The 18,332-nt window shown below is 42.7% G+C and overlaps 1 protein-coding gene across 2 annotated transcripts in view; it reads right to left on the bottom strand.

The window, feature by feature from the left end:
* The window catches only part of CDKL5 (cyclin dependent kinase like 5), a gene marked incomplete at its 3' end in the record, with an annotated part of 159,246 nt that extends 158,126 nt beyond the window's left edge, over positions 1-1,120 (bottom strand). Inside the window, exon 1 of one of the 2 annotated variants that reach the window (XM_079764376.1) lies at positions 1,021-1,120. The remainder of the gene's footprint in view (positions 1-1,020) is intronic. The other variant, XM_079764375.1, reaches the window with a different exon arrangement.
* Positions 1,121-18,332: the final 17,212 nt, after the last annotated feature.

The following is an 18,332-nucleotide window of genomic DNA, read 5'->3' as shown; positions in this document are numbered from 1 at the left end:
TAAGCTTTCACATTAACTACATAACCATTACGTCCCAACAAACCTAATTCAGATGCACGGAAAGAAATTATTCTGTGTCTGCGAGACTTTCCAAAATCAGCTTACATTTCAGCCAATTAAAATAGATTGTGTTCAACAGAACACTGAGCTGCAATTGCTTAAATATCACAGCGTCCGTCTAATCTAAGATACTAGGGTTAGGTTTTTCTTATTCCGGCATCTGCGCTTTAACACTCAAGTGAAGCGAAAAACAAAACGCTCAAGGAAGATCTGCCTTTACACTGAAATATGTTCAGGTTATTTTTTCCCCCCAACGTGGGCACAAGACGAGTCAATGCGAGCAGGACCTGTTCGTTCTGGGAGATTAGTCCAAACCCCAGGATTTGATTTCTATGAGGGTACAAAGGGTACGAAGATCTGGGAAAGGGCCAATTTTGCTTCCCCCCAACCCCAACCCAGTATGCCAGTCGTGAACTTCATAGCAACGCGTGAAACTTGTTCGGGGGAGGCTAGAGGAGACGCGGGGCAGGTGGTGGGTCTCTCGCCCACCCTTTCGGGCAGCCAAGGTCAGCGGGTCCCGGGCTCGCTCGGAACTCTGGCGGGGGGCTCCGGTGCGCAGGCTTCTCCTCGGCGCCCGCGGAAGGGGCTTCCCTCGCCGCAAGCCCGAGGGAGCTAGCGCCGCGGGGGCGGCGGGGGCGCCGTAGACCGGCCGCTGAGGGGAGCCCCGGGGGGCGGCCTCGACTCGCCGCCCCTCCTCACACCCTCTTGTCTCCTCACCCCGAAATACAGCCCCGGAGCCTCGGCGGGGAATCCCTTCCGGGGGTGCAATGGAGCGCTGAGAAGGGGCCACTCCAGACTGGGGCGCCCTCGCCCAGTCGCCCTGTTCAGGGGGTACCCGCGCCGCCGCCCCTTCTCACGCCTGCCCGGGAGGACCGGGTGGGTCCCCTCTCTAGGGAGAAGTTGGGTGGGTGCGGGCCGATGCGTGGACAAGGGCGGGCGGGTGGCGGCGCGACTACTCACCCGGCAAGTCCCCCACCTCCAGCCGGGGACCCGAGAGCTCCTGAGGCCACGGTCGCCGCTTTACCTTCCCCAGCGGCAGCGACAACTAATCGAAACCTCCAGCCCCGCCCTCTCGCAGTAGCGAACGCGCAGCCTAATTTGCTAACTGCCCCGCCCCGGCCGTCCACTCGGGCCAATGGGGAAGCTCCTCAGGCCCAGCCAGGTCCCGCCTCCGTCCTCGCCTACTTCTCACAGGAGCCAATGCGGAGAGCGCGCTCGTGCTCGTGCTCGCGCTCGTGCTCGCGCGCCCCGCCCGCTCCGCTTGGGCTCGCGTCCTCCAAGCCAAAGAGCGCGGGCTCCTGGTGGAAGCTCGCCTGCGCGCGCACGCGCGCCGCGCCTCCTCGCGCGCCAGTTCTGCGGCCCCGCCGGGCCCTAGCAACCTGCGCGGGGTGGCTGCGAGGGGCGGAGCCAGAGACGCGAGCTGTTGGGGAGGGAGGGATGCGGTGGGGGGAAGATCGTGACTGGGAAAGGGGCGGCTGCGGGGGTGGAGGGCCGAGGAGGCCCGGGAATCCGCCTGTCACTGCGGAAAAAAAGGGGAATCCTGCCTGCAACGCAGCTATCCTGGCCTCCCTCCGGAGGGACACGTGCGGGGGCACGGGGGTCCAGGAAGATTGGGGACAGCACATTTGCAGCGGGAACCGAGGCACTGCTTGAAAATAAAGGATAAAAGACGGTTTATCCCTGTCGTTGGTTTAAAATAATATCGAAGTCCATTGCTGCTGTTGTCCAACTGTTGCAGCGACGCGTGCGCACGCACACACACACACACACACACACACACACACACATTCACACATTCACACATACACTCATCCGTCAGCCTGCGATCCCTTGGGTGAATTAGGAGCAAAAAACGAGTAACCTGAGGATTCCTTACACAGCAGCTGGGTGCACGCAAAGGGCTGTTGCTGCAGCAGCAGCAACCCACAGCTCCGCTACGGTCCAATGCTCCACCACACAAGATTCCCCAGCTGGCATGGAAGCAATGAAGTCATCGCCCAGCCAGTAGAGATGTAAAGATCTTAATACCTACCACGGATCAGGTTTCCAATGAGGATGAGGAGGTGATGAAATGGAAGGAGATACATTTCCAATGCCACTTTTTGAAAATTAATAATAATTTTTAAAAGACATCAAGGGCAAATTTATGTAAAGCTGCATAATAATTTCCACTTTACAAAGCAAGGAAGAAAAATAGTTTGTGTGTTGTGTTGTTTGTTCTTTCAGGAAAGCACAGAATACAAGCAATGTATGAGGTCATAGCAACCACCAAATTAGAAATATGCAGTACTGTATTGTAATGGGAAATAGATATCTTGAATAAAATTCACTTAATCTATTCCTGTCATGAATCCGGTAACAATATGTAACAATATGCTGGGTTTGGCCACTCTGCACCAAGCCAAGAGGGTTTTCTTTTTCACAACATGGTGAATATTTGATGAGGAAATAAAGGTGCCTGCTTTCTCCTCAGCTTTTCAGGAAGCATATTGGAAAATTTTACAGGTAGGAACAGTGAATTAGCAGTGAGGGAAAATGGAGTCAGAGGCAGCAGCAGAGCTTTTCAAAGTCTTCCGCCTCCTCCAGATGCAAAGTAAAGGTGCTGTGACCTCAAGCTTCACACACATGGAGCCAGAATTCCTGAGGCAATCACTCCATTTTCATCCCTGTATGTAAAATGAAGAATGGTTTATCTGTATAGAATCAGAACAAGTTAAGGAAAAACCAATAACCGAATACTCATTGATATAGGTCCAATTTAGTTTTCAGTGGTAATATTAGATGCTTTATAATGTGCCATCCCCGATATACAAATATAACCTTCTACTTAGGCACTTATTTTGGTTTTGAATAGTAGTGAAGGTTTTCTTGGAGCCACATCCATGTCAGTTAACTGCAATTTTGATCAAAATTATATCTTTTCTAGAAGGTTAGTAAGAGATAAGAAGTACTGTGCTGCCATTTAACTGAGCTCTTTTCTTATGTAGAAGGAACACTAATACCACTGAATGAATGCCTGCTATGTGTCAACAATGTTACTTACATTTAGTGTTGCCAGATAAAATACAGGAGGCGCATTAAATTTGAATTTCAGATAAACAGTGAATAAAATTTTTAGTATAAGTATGTATTTTTATCCTGGATACAAGTGTGAGAAGGGTAGAAGACTAAATATGCTTTCTAATCATTGCAAAAAATATTTTTTGAAATACCCCTCTAGGTTCAGATCTCATAATGCAATCAGGATCTAGGAGAAAAGCTTAAGATCCAAATGAATGTGTAAATTTCTAGTGTTTGTAGAAAGAGGTGCACGCACTTAAAATAAAAATAATTATTTGCAGTTTATCTGAAATTCAAATTTCACTGGGCACCCTCTATTTTTATATGCTAGATCTAGCAACCCGACATACATTATTGCGAACGTCATGATTTTCTGCAAAATTCTTTGTTAGGCCACAATTTTCTAGATGAAGAGACAATTTCAGAGCCTCCCCACCATCTATTTGCTCCTTGTTCCTTCTAATAAAACCAAAACTGTGTTCATACTTCCAGAGTGGTAGGTGCTGATTAGTCTTAGTTACTCTATGTGTGGCCCAGTTAGACTAAAGGAAAGGACTTAATATCCCATGGTTTGAGAGAGAGGTTTTCCCTGTCTATCCGGTTAGATGAAAAAGGAAGCAAATACCCTGGCTGCCATTGGCAGCTTTTTATTTTTTTTGACTAGGAGGAAAACCAGCCTTAGGTCAAAGCCTATACACTAAGTAAGGCAGAGTTGAAAACTAGAAAGAAAAAAACAACAACAAGCTGAGTTCATGATTACATCACTGAGTTGCTTAAACAAATCCCGCCTTTTCCTTGGGTTTAAAACAGTCTGAGTCAGAGTTTCGATGCCTCAAAAGCATCCTGCTACAGATGTCAGAGCCCAGGCATTCTACTCATAGGAGGTCCAATGATAAATAAACAGGTGGACATCAAGATGTAAGACATTTTATCCTGAATATATGTGGGACTAGTCTTGAAAACTAAATAAGCCTTCTAAGCAATGGCAAAAAGCATTTATGCAATGCTCATCTGGGCCTAGACCTCAAAATGCAATCAAGATATCTAGAAGAAAAGCTTAAGAATCAAATCATTGTGTAAATTTGTAGTGTTTGTAGAAAAAGGTGAGCATTAGTTATTCCTTGCCCCTGCTCAGAGTTTAAATCAGATTGTCAGATCTCACATGGTTTTATTAAAGTTCATACCATTTGGGAAAATGTCATTTGAGAAATATTAAGTCCATTTAATAGTTTAAGTCATTTTAAACTATTAAAATCTCTATCCCTGTCCTCCAGGCACTAAGATTAACCACAAACAGTGTAGGAAGAACAGAAATGTCAGCCTCAAAAGACCCAAAAGGGAAAACCACACCAGAATAAAATGCCATATGAAAGTGGATGGTTGGTAAGGCAGTATAGCTTAGTGGCTACAACCATAGACTCCAGGAGCCAGATCACCCACAATCAAATGCCAGCTCTAGTTATGTCCTTTGGGAAATTGTTCAATTGCTCCTCTGTAAAATGGTGATAATAACAGTGTTCACCTCATAGGTCTAGATGAGTGACTATTTTTGAAATGCTTAGCAGAGTACCTAGCCCATGGTAAGGACTTTACAAGGATTAGCTCTTATTGACCAGGCTCAATTCCATGGACTATAAACTGAGGCAGTTTCTTTTTCTTCATTCACGACTTTGAACCATATTTTTATGGCAAATTTGCCTTTTATGTCTCTTCACATCTTGGACAGTTTTAACAACTCTTAGGTCTTCTTCAAATATTAAAAAATCAAAGCAGTTTAAAACTCAAATGTTGTGTTTGACTAAATTCCATCCCCTCCTACAACCACCCTTCCCACCATCATCATCTGTCAGGCTTGTGACTCAAGGCACCTGAAATGACCATTTTCAATCCACTAGGGTGGCTGTGGACTCTCTGGTCTACCTTAGTCTAGTATACCCAGATCATCTGATATCAATGGTATCCAGGGAGCTGGAGTGTGGCAGTGCTAATGGATGCTGTTACTGATGTACAAGGGCTTTTTATTTCAAGAGGAATATCTAATAAGATAATGGAGATGTGCTGTCTTTGGCTTTGTAATAAGTGAGCCAGCTAATTTTATAGATAACAGCAGGAAAATAACAGTGAGAATCGGGGCACATAATGGAGGGTAATTCTAGCATCTTTCCATCTGGCCTAAATAATTTAATAGTTCTGTACACCCAGACCTGATGATTTTATGTATAGAGGCAGTACTAACATTCAGTTCCTCTTCCTCCCCAACACAATAAATTATGAAAGAGGTTTAAAGCCAGGGAATATGTCAAAAATACTTGTTGCTTCAGATACCTTTTTCAAATGAACTTTCATAATTCTACATAATTTTTAAATGCCAATAAATTAATTTTTCATGTGTTAATGTCTTAATCCAGATGAAACAATTTTCCCTAGTTAAACAGTAGTCCATTGATTTTTCTTTAGAATTTGTATTAATCAACATGTGTTGAGTGCTTACTGTGTTCCCGGCATGATGCTGAACATTTTGCATTTAATCCTTGCAATGCCCTTAGGAAGTCATGTACTGGTTTTAATATATCCTCACAAAATTTTCTCCCTCCTCCTCCTTTCAAAAGATAGCTAACTTCCCCTCCTCTTGAGTGTGGGCTACACTTAGTGATTCACTTCTAACAAATAAAATATGGCAGAAGTGATGGTCATAGGTGGTCATGACATGAGACTAGATCTTAAAAAGTGTTGTGGCTTCCTCTTTGCTCTCTCTCTCACAAACTATGGGAGAAGCCAGCTACATGTTGTGAGGATACTCTGAAGACACCCTATGGAGAGATCAGGGGGTGAGGAATTGAAGCATCCTGTCAACAACCAGCAGGGAACTGTCCACTGCCATGTTAGTCCACCATCCTAGAAGCAGATCCTTCAGCCCTAGTCAAGCCTTCAGGTGACAACAGCCCTGGCTGACACCCTGAATGCAATCTCATGAGAGATCCTGAGCCACAACCACCCAACTAAGCCACTCTTAAACTTATGACCCACAGAAACTATGGGATAACAAAAGTTTATTGGTTTACACCACTAAGTTTGGGGTAATTTATTATGCAGCAATGGGTAATTAATGCAAGTGAGTTCTATCTCCATTATACAGACAAGGTTGTAGTTACTTACCCAAGCTTACTCAGGCAGTAGGCGGTGGAACCAGGATGCAGATCCAGGCGACTGACTCCAGAAGCCCAATCCTTAACCGTTAAGGTATACCATCCAGCAATAGAAACCATTTATGCAATAGGGCTATGTGCCAGGAACTTTCCTTACACAGCCTCATTTATTCCCATAACAGCTCTGCAAGGAAGACTTTTTTTCTCCCTTTCAAAGCCATTAAAGTACAGTTACTATCTTCTTATGAGAATTGATGCTAACGATGTGCATGAAGGTATAGGAGTGAAGCAGCGCTGTTGTCCAATTTTATTTTTGTCCTTTGCTTACTAGTTTAGCTTAAGTGTGAGGCGACTAGATAAGCACCTTACTAATATCCTTCCCTCAAAGGGTTTTGAAAAATTTAAATGACCCCAAATGATGCCCTTCCCTTGAAAATATGCATAGACTGAGATGTAGCATATAATGTATGTTATCTCAAGATTTTAATTAAAAATGGAAAAATTAAAAACACACACAGCATTTCATCTGTAAAGGAAACAAACGAATTCATAGAGTCTAAGTATTAAAAAGTAATAAAATGGCTGTAGCTCTCATTTTCTAGTTTTAATTCAGACCTGATTCAATACAATTTTACAGACTATTTATAAGGCTCCTTGGAATTCTGGGCTAGTTATATAAAAACACATATAGTGGAAAACATGTTGATCTTGCTTCTTCTCAAATCCATAAAACAAGTCTTGCTCTTTTAAAATATTCTAATATAACAATGAGTCATTAGCATAACATTTGTCTTCTGCGTTTGCTCCTATTTGGTGTCTGCACAACATAAAGCAGAGATTGGGTAAAGAGCAATAGCAACTGTCCTTGGAAGAGTGGGAAAAATCTTCTAATAGACCTCAGTTATCCAGGTTATCAATTATCAATATTGATCAATGCACCATATTAATCACTTTGCATTGAAAATAAAAATTATGTGTTTATTCATTTTTGTTTTCCCAATGCCTTGCACAGAACCTGACTCTCAGTAAGTATTTGTTGAAAGAATTAATGAATCAATGAACTGATCAATGAGTTCCCACATTATTTTGTGCTGTGTTGATACACAATAGAGGAAAATTAAGAATTCAGATAATTACCTAAAGGATATATATTGTTTAAAAAGCAGAAGAAAGATGAACACAAAGTGACTAGGTAAATTGAGGCTATACCACTGGAGGAGGTGGGTTGGAATAAAAAGGTATGGAAACTGTGGCATGAACCTGATCCACCTGCACAATTGCCTTGAGCCTAGATTTCATTTCTCTAAAAGAAATTTGTTGTTGTTGTTAATCCTCACCCGAGGATATTCTTTCCATTGATTTTTAGGTAGAGTGGAAGGGAGGGGGAGAGACAGAGCGAGAGAAACATCGAAGTGAGAGAGACACATTGATTGGTTGCTTGTACAGACATGTGTAGAATAATAAGTATCTCTATTTTGGGATTATTATGGCAATGCAAGTTTATGATTTATGTTGCATGTGTATGTGTATGTGTATGTGTGTGCATGTGTGGATTTGTACTTGCTCCTAGTTAAAGTTGGAATACTGAACCTGGCTAGCAATGATTTGGCCGTGACTTTGTATGAGAACTTGAAATCATAAAGCAACATATATATTTCTATCAAAGTAGCATTTTCCTGACATTTTTAATCAAAATTTTCAAAACACTAAAAGTTTAAAGAATTGCACAGTGAATACCTATATATACCCACCACCCAAATTCTACAATTAACATTTTACTCTATTTTCTTCAACATCCCACCCTCCCTCCCTCTAACCATCCATCAATCCATCTTGTTTTTTTATACTTCAAAGTAACTTGCAGTCATCAATACATAAAGTAGCATGTTTTGAGTTCTATTTTTAAAATGTGGACACGTTTTTCTTTTTTTCTTATTTCAGTCCAACTTGTAAATATATGAAATCAGGTGGATTTGATCTTTTGTCATGTTAAAAATGAAATATATGAGAATTTGGTGGAGAAGTTGCTAGAGAAACAAAATGCACAGATTGTGCTCTGTGATGCATATTATTTACTGTGCTTCAGATGAAATATTTGTCTTCTTTAAGAATGTAAGAGATCAACCAAAGGACTTGTATGCATGCATATGAGCAAAACCAATGGACATAGACAGTAGGGGGGTGAGGGCTTGTACTTGGGGGAGAGGGTGACGGAGGGGGAGGTCAATGGGGGGAAAGGAGACTCATGTAATACCTTAAACAATAAAGAATTTTAAAAAGAATGTAATAAAAACTTATACATTTTAAACTGAATAATTGTGTCCCTTGGTAGTAAAAAAAGGCTGATGAATGAATAAAATAAGCATTGTACCTTTTAATTTCCTTAAGTATGTTGGAAACCATATTGGATTTTTATCTGTAAAGCTGGTCAAAAATTTCTTTTAGCCCTAACCGGTTTGGCTCAGTGGATAGAGCGTCAGCCTGCAGACTGAAGGGTCCCAGGTTCGATTCCAGTCTAGGGCATGTACCTCGGTTGCGGGCACAACCCCAGTAGGGAGTGTGCAAGAGGCAGCTGAATCGATGTTTCTCTCTCATCAATGTTTCTAACTCTCTATCCCTCTCCTTTCATCTCTGTAAAAAAAAAAATCAATAATATATATATATATTTTAATTTCTTTTAGTCCTAGCTGTTTGCTCAGTGGTTAAACCGTCGGACCAAGGACTGAAGGGCCACGGGTTCGATTCTAGTCAAGAGTGCATACTCGGTTGCAGGTTCGATGGTTGCAGGCTTGATGTGGGAGGCAACCAATCGATGATCGATGTTTCTCTCTCCCCTCCCTCCCTCCCTCCCCTCCACTTTCTCTAAAATAAATCAATAGAAAAAAATCCTCAGGTGAGGATTTTAAAAAATGCTCAGTTGATGCCTTCAATGAACTAGAAGGAAAATCTTCCACACATAAATTATTTTAAGGAATGTTACCTTGTGAGATAGAATAGTTACCAATTTTAGAGGGGGTGGTTGGCAAAAAATGATCATAAAGACAAATTTAAAAAAAACATTACACCCGGCCTGGCCAGTGTGCCTCAGTGGTTTGGAATCAACTTATGAATCAAAAGATCATGGTTGGATTCCTGGTCAGGGCACATGCCCAGGTTGCTGGTTCAATCCCCAGTAGGGGGCATGCAGGAGGCAGCTGATCAATGATTCTGATCATTGATGTTTCTCTCTCTCCTCCCTTCCTCTCTCTGAAGTCAATAAAAACATATATTTTTTTTAATCTTTACACTTGGGATATTGGGGGTTTTAAGAAGGATCATAAATAATTCCTGTGACAAACTGTATTTTCCAAAGATGGCCACTACAATACTTCTCATACCACATTCTTCTTACAATGTGACATTGATACTTCTCCCAACCAGACATGGGGATCTATGTTCCCTCCCCTTGAATATGGGCTGACTTGTGAATATGGTGAAAGTGACATTGTGTGATTTTCAAGGCTAAGTCATAAAAGGCAATACAGCTTCTGCATGGTTTTGGGGGGATGCTCATTGTTCATACCCAGTCACTCTGGTGTGAGAAAGGCCAAGCCACCCTATAGAGAGGTTACCACAAAGAGGAACCAAGAGTCATGTGTGTGAGTCAATCATGTTGGCGAGTGTACCCTCCAGCCCTAAAAGTGCTGATGCCACCTGGGATAGAGAGAACCAGTCCTTCCCAAGCCCCGCTCAAATTGAGATTCTTGATCAAAGTAAGTAATTGGAAGCCACTGCATTTGGAAGTAGTTTATTATGCAGCCATAAATGACTGACTTAGTACATAAGACAAAAACTATGTGAATCTGCAGACTCTGGCTTCCAAAATCAAGAGAGCAACTGTATGACTATATCAGTAAGAGATAGAGATTTTGCAACCATTAACATCTGCCAATCATCCAACTATTTCCCTTGAAACAATATTTGCTAGTCTTTCACATATGCAGCTTTTTTCATGAGAATTGCTAGCAAATGGCCAGGTTGGCGTGAGGATTAATGAGAGCCTACAATATAGAAAACATTGTACTTATTATCACAGTGGGGATACACAAATGGAGCGAGAACTCACTGGAAGGAGCTGCTTACAAAAGAGGTGGAAGGGCTGAAGAAGTGAAAGGGGGAAGGTGAGGTTATCCAGAGATGACTGTTTCAGGAAGCCCTACCACTCCTCAGGCTGGAAAGCAAAAGGGCAAATGGGCTTCTCCTGAACCCACAAGAGCTGTGCTGCTGGGGTTGCTGGAATTCTAAAGGCTGTGTTCCTTGCAGAAAGCGAGCACCTGTATTCCCACTAGTGTTGCAGGAACCCCATAGTGACCTCAACAAAGGGGGTTTTTATGACATGGGCAAACTATGGCATAAAATTCAGTGAAAAAAGGCGAAGACTTATGTGATGATAAATATTGCCATTTTTTTGAGAGATTACTACATTTAGGCATTTTATATACATCATCTCATTTAACAAAACAATAATCCTCATGGAAACACTGAGGGGCAGGTATTATTATCTGAACTTTACAGGTGAGAAAGTGGAGACTTTAAGAAAGATTACGTTTCTATTAACATGTGAGTTCATGAAGGAAAGGCTTTATCTCTCTTTTATTCCCAGTGTTACATAATAGTTATTTTTGAATGAATGGCTGACTGAATGAATGAAAGTTTCAACATAAATAAGTGGCAGAGACAGAATTCAAACTAGATCTTTCTGCTTTCAGAGTTCATGTTCTTAATTATGTCACACTGCTGCCTCCCAGTAGTGTAGTATGAGCTCCACTATGGAGAGAAAATATATATATCAGAGAATATTAGAAAAACATGCAAAAATGTTAATGATGATTCTCTGATTACTTCTAGTGGGTAGGATTATGGGTGATTTTTTTTTACCTGCTCTTATACCGTTTTGGACTATGCATATTATTTACAGGTGCTTTTATAGTCAGGACCAATAAATAATTGAATTCACTTGACTTTTTAAAGATAAGTGTTGAAGAGAGGAAGGCTTTTTCCCCCTTGATTGCTATGGCATGTTTGCTGGAGGTTGCCACGGTAGAAATAAAGAGATCTTGGTCTCAGCCAGCATCTGTGCTCAGCCACAGGTGTGTGAACCTGCTGGCCCATGAACTGCAGTCTGTTGCTCCTCCTGCTGAATGAATCAGTGCAAATGGAAACAGCAATGTAAGCAGGTGTGCTTTTCATTTTACACTATAAATTCCTAGTTGTAATCCATTTCCATCTTGAGTGTTGAGATAGACACCTTGGCGCACCACCAAAGCCCCTTCAGCAAAGGCCTCGTAGCTCCAGCAGCTGGGAGTGCTGTCGGCAGGCATCCTCGAGCCATCAGTCCCTTAAGCAGGTGCCTCAGCTGTAGAGAGCCACCTGGCCCCGGTGGCCTGCATCTAATGACTTATGGATGCAAGGTTATAAATGCCTAGTCATCTTGGCCCAGCCCAGAGCAAAGCTCCAGATTGTTCCTGTGGCTATGGTTGGGTTGGTATGACAGATGGATTTCTCCCTTGCCCAGACCTGCTTCCCACCCTTCTCATCTATCTTCCACAGGGGTTGACTTCAGGGCGCTTCCTAATAAACATCCCGGGTCTATCTCAGAGCCTGCTCTCTAGGGAACCCAACTTGTGACACGTCTCAATTCTTATTTTATTAACTAAAATTTCGTCTCATATTCAGTAGAGAAAGTGGAACATTATAAGAGGAACTGAGAAATGGAAGGGCATTTCATAATTTAACAAGATATCAGTTCAGAGAGATTTTCCATTAAACTGAAAAGCTCCATTATCACTAGGCAGCTCTGGCTAAGATAAAGTCTAAAAGTATCATGACTCTCGGAGCAATCTGCAAATGGAAAAGCCTTTCTAACCTTCCCTAAAAAGAAAATATAATCAGCTGGGGATATTTGGGGGCTAGTGGCCCTTCTGTGCCACTCAAATCTTCCTCAGGGGACATGTACTGGTCTCAGTGATGTCCCCATTTCTCAACCATCTCCCTACCCAGTGGCCCCAGGCTTCATCCAACTTATAACCAGAAGGAATCCTTATGGCTCTTAAGATAAAATGCAAGGACAGCCAAAGTCTGGCCTTTCTTCTAAAGTGGACTCAATTTCTACAATGTGAAATGTTTGCTTCAGAGACAGGAATCTAAAGAAGAAACATGGAGGCCAAGTGCTGTTCCAGAACAGGCCAGGAAATAAAGTTATTGGAGGCATGGGTTGGTAGTAGTAGGAAGGGAAGCAGGTGGCCATTGCTGGGTCTAGCTAAAGGACCAAGAAGGGGTTGGGGAGCATCCCAGGCTCCCTAAAGTACCCTGTCACAACTCCTCACTGCCCTTCAGGAGTCCAGGTTGGCTCCCAGTCCCATTTATCAGCCCATCCCTGACTGCTTACTATATTGCACACCTCTGCTCCTGGGCACTCGAAACTTCCATCTATACCTGGCAATAGGAAAGTGACCAGCAGGTGGGGAGGGGAGAAGATGTGGGCCCATACGGACATACTAGTATATTCCTGGCATTTCAAGTCAGAATCTTAAACACATTTTCCATAGAAACACTCTGGCATAAAATGGGGTTTGGCCTCTATGATACTACTGTGCTTTTGGAACTTTAGTTAAATGTGCTTTTCCAGCCTGACCTGGGCTCTTAGTCAACCTCTATAACCCTGTTTCTGAGATAAAATGCCATTAATTTTAATTTTTTTGTTAATCCTCACCTTAGGATATTTTCCCATTGATTTTTAGAGAGAGTGGAAGGGAGGGGGAGAGAGATGAACATCAATATGAAAGAGACACATCGATTAGTTGCCCCTTCTGGGGGCTGGGGATCGAGCCTGCAACTGACGTACCTGCTCTTGACTGGAATTGAACCTGCGACCCTACACTCCGAGGGCCGACACTCTGTCCATTGAGCCAAACCAGCTAGGGCAAAATGCCATCAATTTAAAAATCAACTTTTGGAGTAAAACGTCTTTGTGTTGAAGCTTCTCCTCCTCCACCTCCTTCTCTTCCTTTTCCTCTTCTTCTTTCTCCCTCTTCACATATACATATATGTAAATATATCAAGCATTAATCAAAGGCGATAACCTTTACAACTTGCTAAATATATGAATTTCAGATAATATGCATTAAGTTCCTCCATTCATTAAGTTGTGGCAAATTTCTATGGACAGAGAGAATGTATAAAGAAGGAAAGGTGGGTGCAGGCCCAGTCTTGCAGTACCACACTCACCTTACACACCATCAGAGACTGCACAGGCAGGGTAACCCTAGAAAAGCAACATCCCTCTTTACGTCTTGGTTTCCTCCTAATTGTACTTAGATTAGTTAGAGCTCAAAAAGTATCAGGTTTCACTACCATAATGTGACTCCAACTGAAATGACTGCAATCAGGTCTATATTTACTTAGCAACCCTAAGGTTTCTTTGCCTCTATTTCAGATTAAAAATGGTTCCAATAGGTTCCTTTCAAAATGTCAAATTAGGGAAAATAATTAGTCATAGTTAAACAATTTGAGGGAGCAATGGTGCCAAATTGACACCATCTGGGAAATTCTCTGTCTATATTTAATGTTTCAGCTACTCACTTTTTTTTTGCTTTGCATTTTGTCCTGTTGAAAGGATCTAATTGTAATGATGTCTGTTACTCAGGCACCAGAGTAAAAAATGTGAAAATCATGGGCAAAACCCTGATTACACCCTCTTTCCTGATTTGTGCACTTGGCTTCTATTGTAACACACATAAAAGTCAATACCCCACATGATCCAGTCTACATACTGATTGGCATTCAAAGTAGCACAGCCCAGCCCCTACCAGTAACTGCACTTCACTGGGTCCCTGAGAGAGTGCCAAGGCAGGCCCAATCGGCAATTCCCACAATACTTATAACCCAGTTTTCCCTTTCCTCTCACTTGCAATATCTCTCTCATTGTGTAAATGCCACGAATTTCTCAATCTCTTATTCTCCACTTACAATATTAAAAAATGTCTCTGCCACAGCTAACTTCCATGATGGCTCCCTTTTTGAGTGGCTCTCATATTCAATCTCCTCCTTACTGGTCGCTCTCTTTTCCAAAGCAATGTTAAATTACTTGTGCGCCTTGCAATTCACCAGCTCTTTTTCTTCATTACAAAGAGCCTCAGAGGTATCATGGAAGGAATTGTGATACCCCCAAATTCATATGTTGGATTCCTGACCTACAGTGTAACTGGATTTGGAGATAGGGCCTTCAAAGAGGTAATTAAGGTTAAATGAGGCCTGTAGTGTAGGTTCTAATCCAATATGACTGGTATCTTCATAAGAAGAAGAAGAAGCATCAAGAGATGTACACAGAGGCCAGGCCATCTGAGGACACAGGGAGAAGGCGGCTGTTTGAAAGCCAATGAGAGAGGCTTCAGGGGGTCTGGGGGGGGGGGGGCCTTGCTGACACCAGAAACAGAGAAAACAAATTTTTGTTGCTTAAGCCACCTAGTCTGTGGTATGTTGTTATGGCATTCCTAGTAGACTAATGCAAAGGGCTTACAATAACAAACTGGTCTAGGCAATCTCCCGTAAAGATTGTATGTTTACATCAACACACTGTTTTTATTTAGACGTATATTTATTTAAGGTAGCTCTTATAAAGGTGAGAGCTGTAGAGATTGTTTCTGACATTCAAGCCCCCTTCCCACAAGGCCCCTCTTTCCATGACCAAATCCATCTAAACCCCATCACATTTCCTTTGAGCTATTTGAGCATCCCACTCCACTCTGTGCCCTGATTTCTCATAATTTCCAAGCTCTGAAGTCTGCTCAATCCTAACCAAGCAAACCTGCCTCCTTTTGACCAGGGCCAGCTGGCCTCTGTGAGTAGGCCTCAGCATACTTCATGTCCCTTCCCTCCTGCCTCTTTTTCATCAAAGACATGCTCAGTTCATTTCCAATAAATAGACTTAGTAGTCAGCATGTGTACTTATAGCACTGTGCCCAAACCAGAGGGACAGACACCTCCCCAATTGCATTCGTTTGCTAGGGCTGCTGTAACAAAGCGCCACCAACTGGGTCACTTAAACAACAGGAATGTATTGTCTCCCAGTTCTGGAGGCCAGAGGTCTGAGATCCAGGTGTCCCGAGGGTTAGCCCTTCTGAGGACTGTGAGGGAGGGTCTGTTCCGGGCCTCTCACCTAGCTTCTGGTGGTTTGCCGGCAGTCTTTGGCATTCCATGACTCGTAGATGCTTCACCCCAATCTCTGCCTTCATCTTCACATGATGTTCTCTCTGTGTGCACGTCTCCAGGTCCAAATTTCTCCTTTCTATAAAGACATCAGCCGTATTGGATTAGGGGCCCACCCTACTTCAGTATGAACTCATCTTAACTAATTATATCAGCAAGGACCCCCTTTGACACAATTCTACCTCTTTCACTTTCCCTGGTTTGGTGTCTCCTACTTACTCCTTATTCTATAAGAAAAGTCCTTTGGTGCACTTGCACTTTTTTTCTCCTAATCATTCACCTCAAAAAGCATGTACAGCCCTAGCCAATTTAGCTCAGTGGATAGAGCATTGGCCTGCAGACCAAAGGGTCCCAGGTTGGATTCTGGTCAAGGGCACGTATCTCGGTTGCAGGTTCCTCCCTGGTCCAGGCCTTGGTCGGAAAGCATGCAGGAGGCAACCAATCGATGTGTTTCTCTCACAAGGCTATTTCTCTCTGTCTTTCCTTCTCTCTTTCACTCTCTCTAAAAATCAATGGAAAAAATAGGTATCTTGGGTGAGTATTAAAAAACAAAACAATATTAAACCCTTAATATATATGTATTTCTAAAAAGCATGTACAATCCCATGGCTTCTAAGACAGCACCCAAATCTGAATTGGCAGCTGTGGCTTGTCTCCCAAGCCTCCAGTCTCAAATCTCCTGCTTAGCAGACTGGACACTTACTAGTAGATGTCACTTCAGGTTCAAAATTTATACAAGTGAACTTCTAATCATCTCATAGCTGCCTGCCCCTCCCAATGCCACTTTATGTCCTTAACAACATCACTATTGTCCCAATGCTTGGAGCCCTTGTCAATTTCTTCTTAGTCTTCTGGATGCATTGATTGCTGAGTTCTCTCAATGATATCCCAGTTTCTTTTAATTTCTTCCCTATTTTTACTCCTAGAGGTTCTAGTTCAGGTCATTGCCTCCATATGTCATTCAACAATGACTGTGACCTCTGAACATTTTCTCTTGGCCTCTGGCTGTCTCTGCCTTTCTGTCCACAATGTGTGGAGTTGCCAAACTGATCTGCCTAAATCACAGCTGGGATCCTATAAGTGCTTAGCTAAGAAAAGCTATGACTGCCCATGCTCTGCAAAGAAACATCCGGGCTCCTTAGGGGACTTTGGAGGCCTTTTTGCAGGCTGCTCTTTGCCTGGCATGGGGAGGCAGGAGCAGAATGATCCAGAAGGGGAGAAGTTTCAGGCTTACCAGCTCACCTCTTCCAACCAGCTCACCTTCCTGGGCCAGAACCGTGGACCCAACCAACACTCTGCCATCCAGGATGCCCCACTCTGTGACCACCGTGCTTCACAACACTTTTCACTGTCTAACCCTCTTCCCACCCACCATATATATGCCAGCCAGCATCAAGACCCCATTCCATTCCCACTCTCTCATTTAGTTTTCCCAGGATCTTCCTGCTGTTCCTCCACTCTTCTGAATGTCTCTAAAGCAGTCTATTTATAATACCACTCATTTGAGCATCAATCTTCTACCGCCGTTGCTAGATTTCTTGCACTGACATGTCGAACTGCCAGTTTTCTCTACATCTTTGTATGGTCAGTGCCAAGCAAGCACTACATATAAAATAAAAAGTTTTATTTAATGAATATCTGCATAGTAGCTAACATTGTTACTTTTTAAAATATTTCAAGCGCACAGAAGAGTAAAGACACCAATATAATAGACAACCATAGTACCAAAACACAGACTTAACAGACGCTAATAATTAACAAAATTGCTTCAGAAATCTTTAAAAAGAAATAAAATTAAAACATTGCAGAGAACAGTTAAAGCCCACCTTCCTCATATACTTGCTATTCCCCTTTATGTCATGAACATTTGTACTTTTAACAATATATGTCTAGTTCCATAAAGAAATACCTGTAATTGTTTGTGTACCTTAAAATTTTACACAAATATCTATCTTTTCTGATGTTGCCTTTTTTCACCCAAGGTTATATTTTTGAGATTTATTCATGTTGATACCTTCATTTATTGTGTCAGTCTTTCATTGTAACAGTTGAATCAGTCTGTCCCTATGAGAAAGAGATGGTGTACCCAAAAGATTTAACTGGAGAGAATCCATTGAAGGGACTCGGTTAAGGAAACCAACAGGGATAGTGAAGCCCCAGGGACCAGCAGCGTCAGGAAGCTTTTGTGCAGATTATCTTTGCTCCAAATCTATCCTTCATTGCCAGCTCTGTGACAATGGATCTGAACCCTTTAAATATCTTGCCTGGGCCAGCTGGCATGTTGTCAGTAGAGGGAGGGGAGGTAATACTGTAGGAGGAAGGGTTTTGTTCCCTGCTCGCCAGCTCCTGCAGTGCACACAGCTTCTCCAGTGTGCAGTTCCTGCAGCACCCACAACTTCCGCAGTGTCTGGCAGCCAGCAGTGGGTTTGCAGCCTCTGTGAGTCACCTTCCTGTGAGCAGCTTGGCTTGGTGTCCTAGAGGGACGATTTCCAGTAAGTTCCATCAGTGCAGCACCATGGTGGTGTGTCTGCTATTTGGTGAGCTATGGCTGTGCCCTCTTATGAGGTTTGGGGGGGGAGGGGCTCTTTCTTGGCTGCTCTATGGCAGCTATAGGGGCAGTGGCTGATCTCATACCAGCTACACCTATATTCTCCAGAGTTCTCTTTACTTCTTACTAGCCAACCTCTCATTACTCCAATCCCTTGTTATAGTTAATCATTCTTTAATTTTTTATGTATTGATTGATGAGAGACTGAAAAACATAGATTTGTTGTTCCCCTTATTTGAGCACTCATTGGTTGCTTCTTGTATGTGCCCTGA

This window comes from Cnephaeus nilssonii (assembly GCF_951640355.1).
Source record: "Cnephaeus nilssonii genome assembly, chromosome: X".
NCBI classification, from domain to species: domain Eukaryota; kingdom Metazoa; phylum Chordata; class Mammalia; order Chiroptera; family Vespertilionidae; genus Cnephaeus; species Cnephaeus nilssonii.
This window is presented reverse-complemented; position numbering and strand designations above follow the sequence as displayed.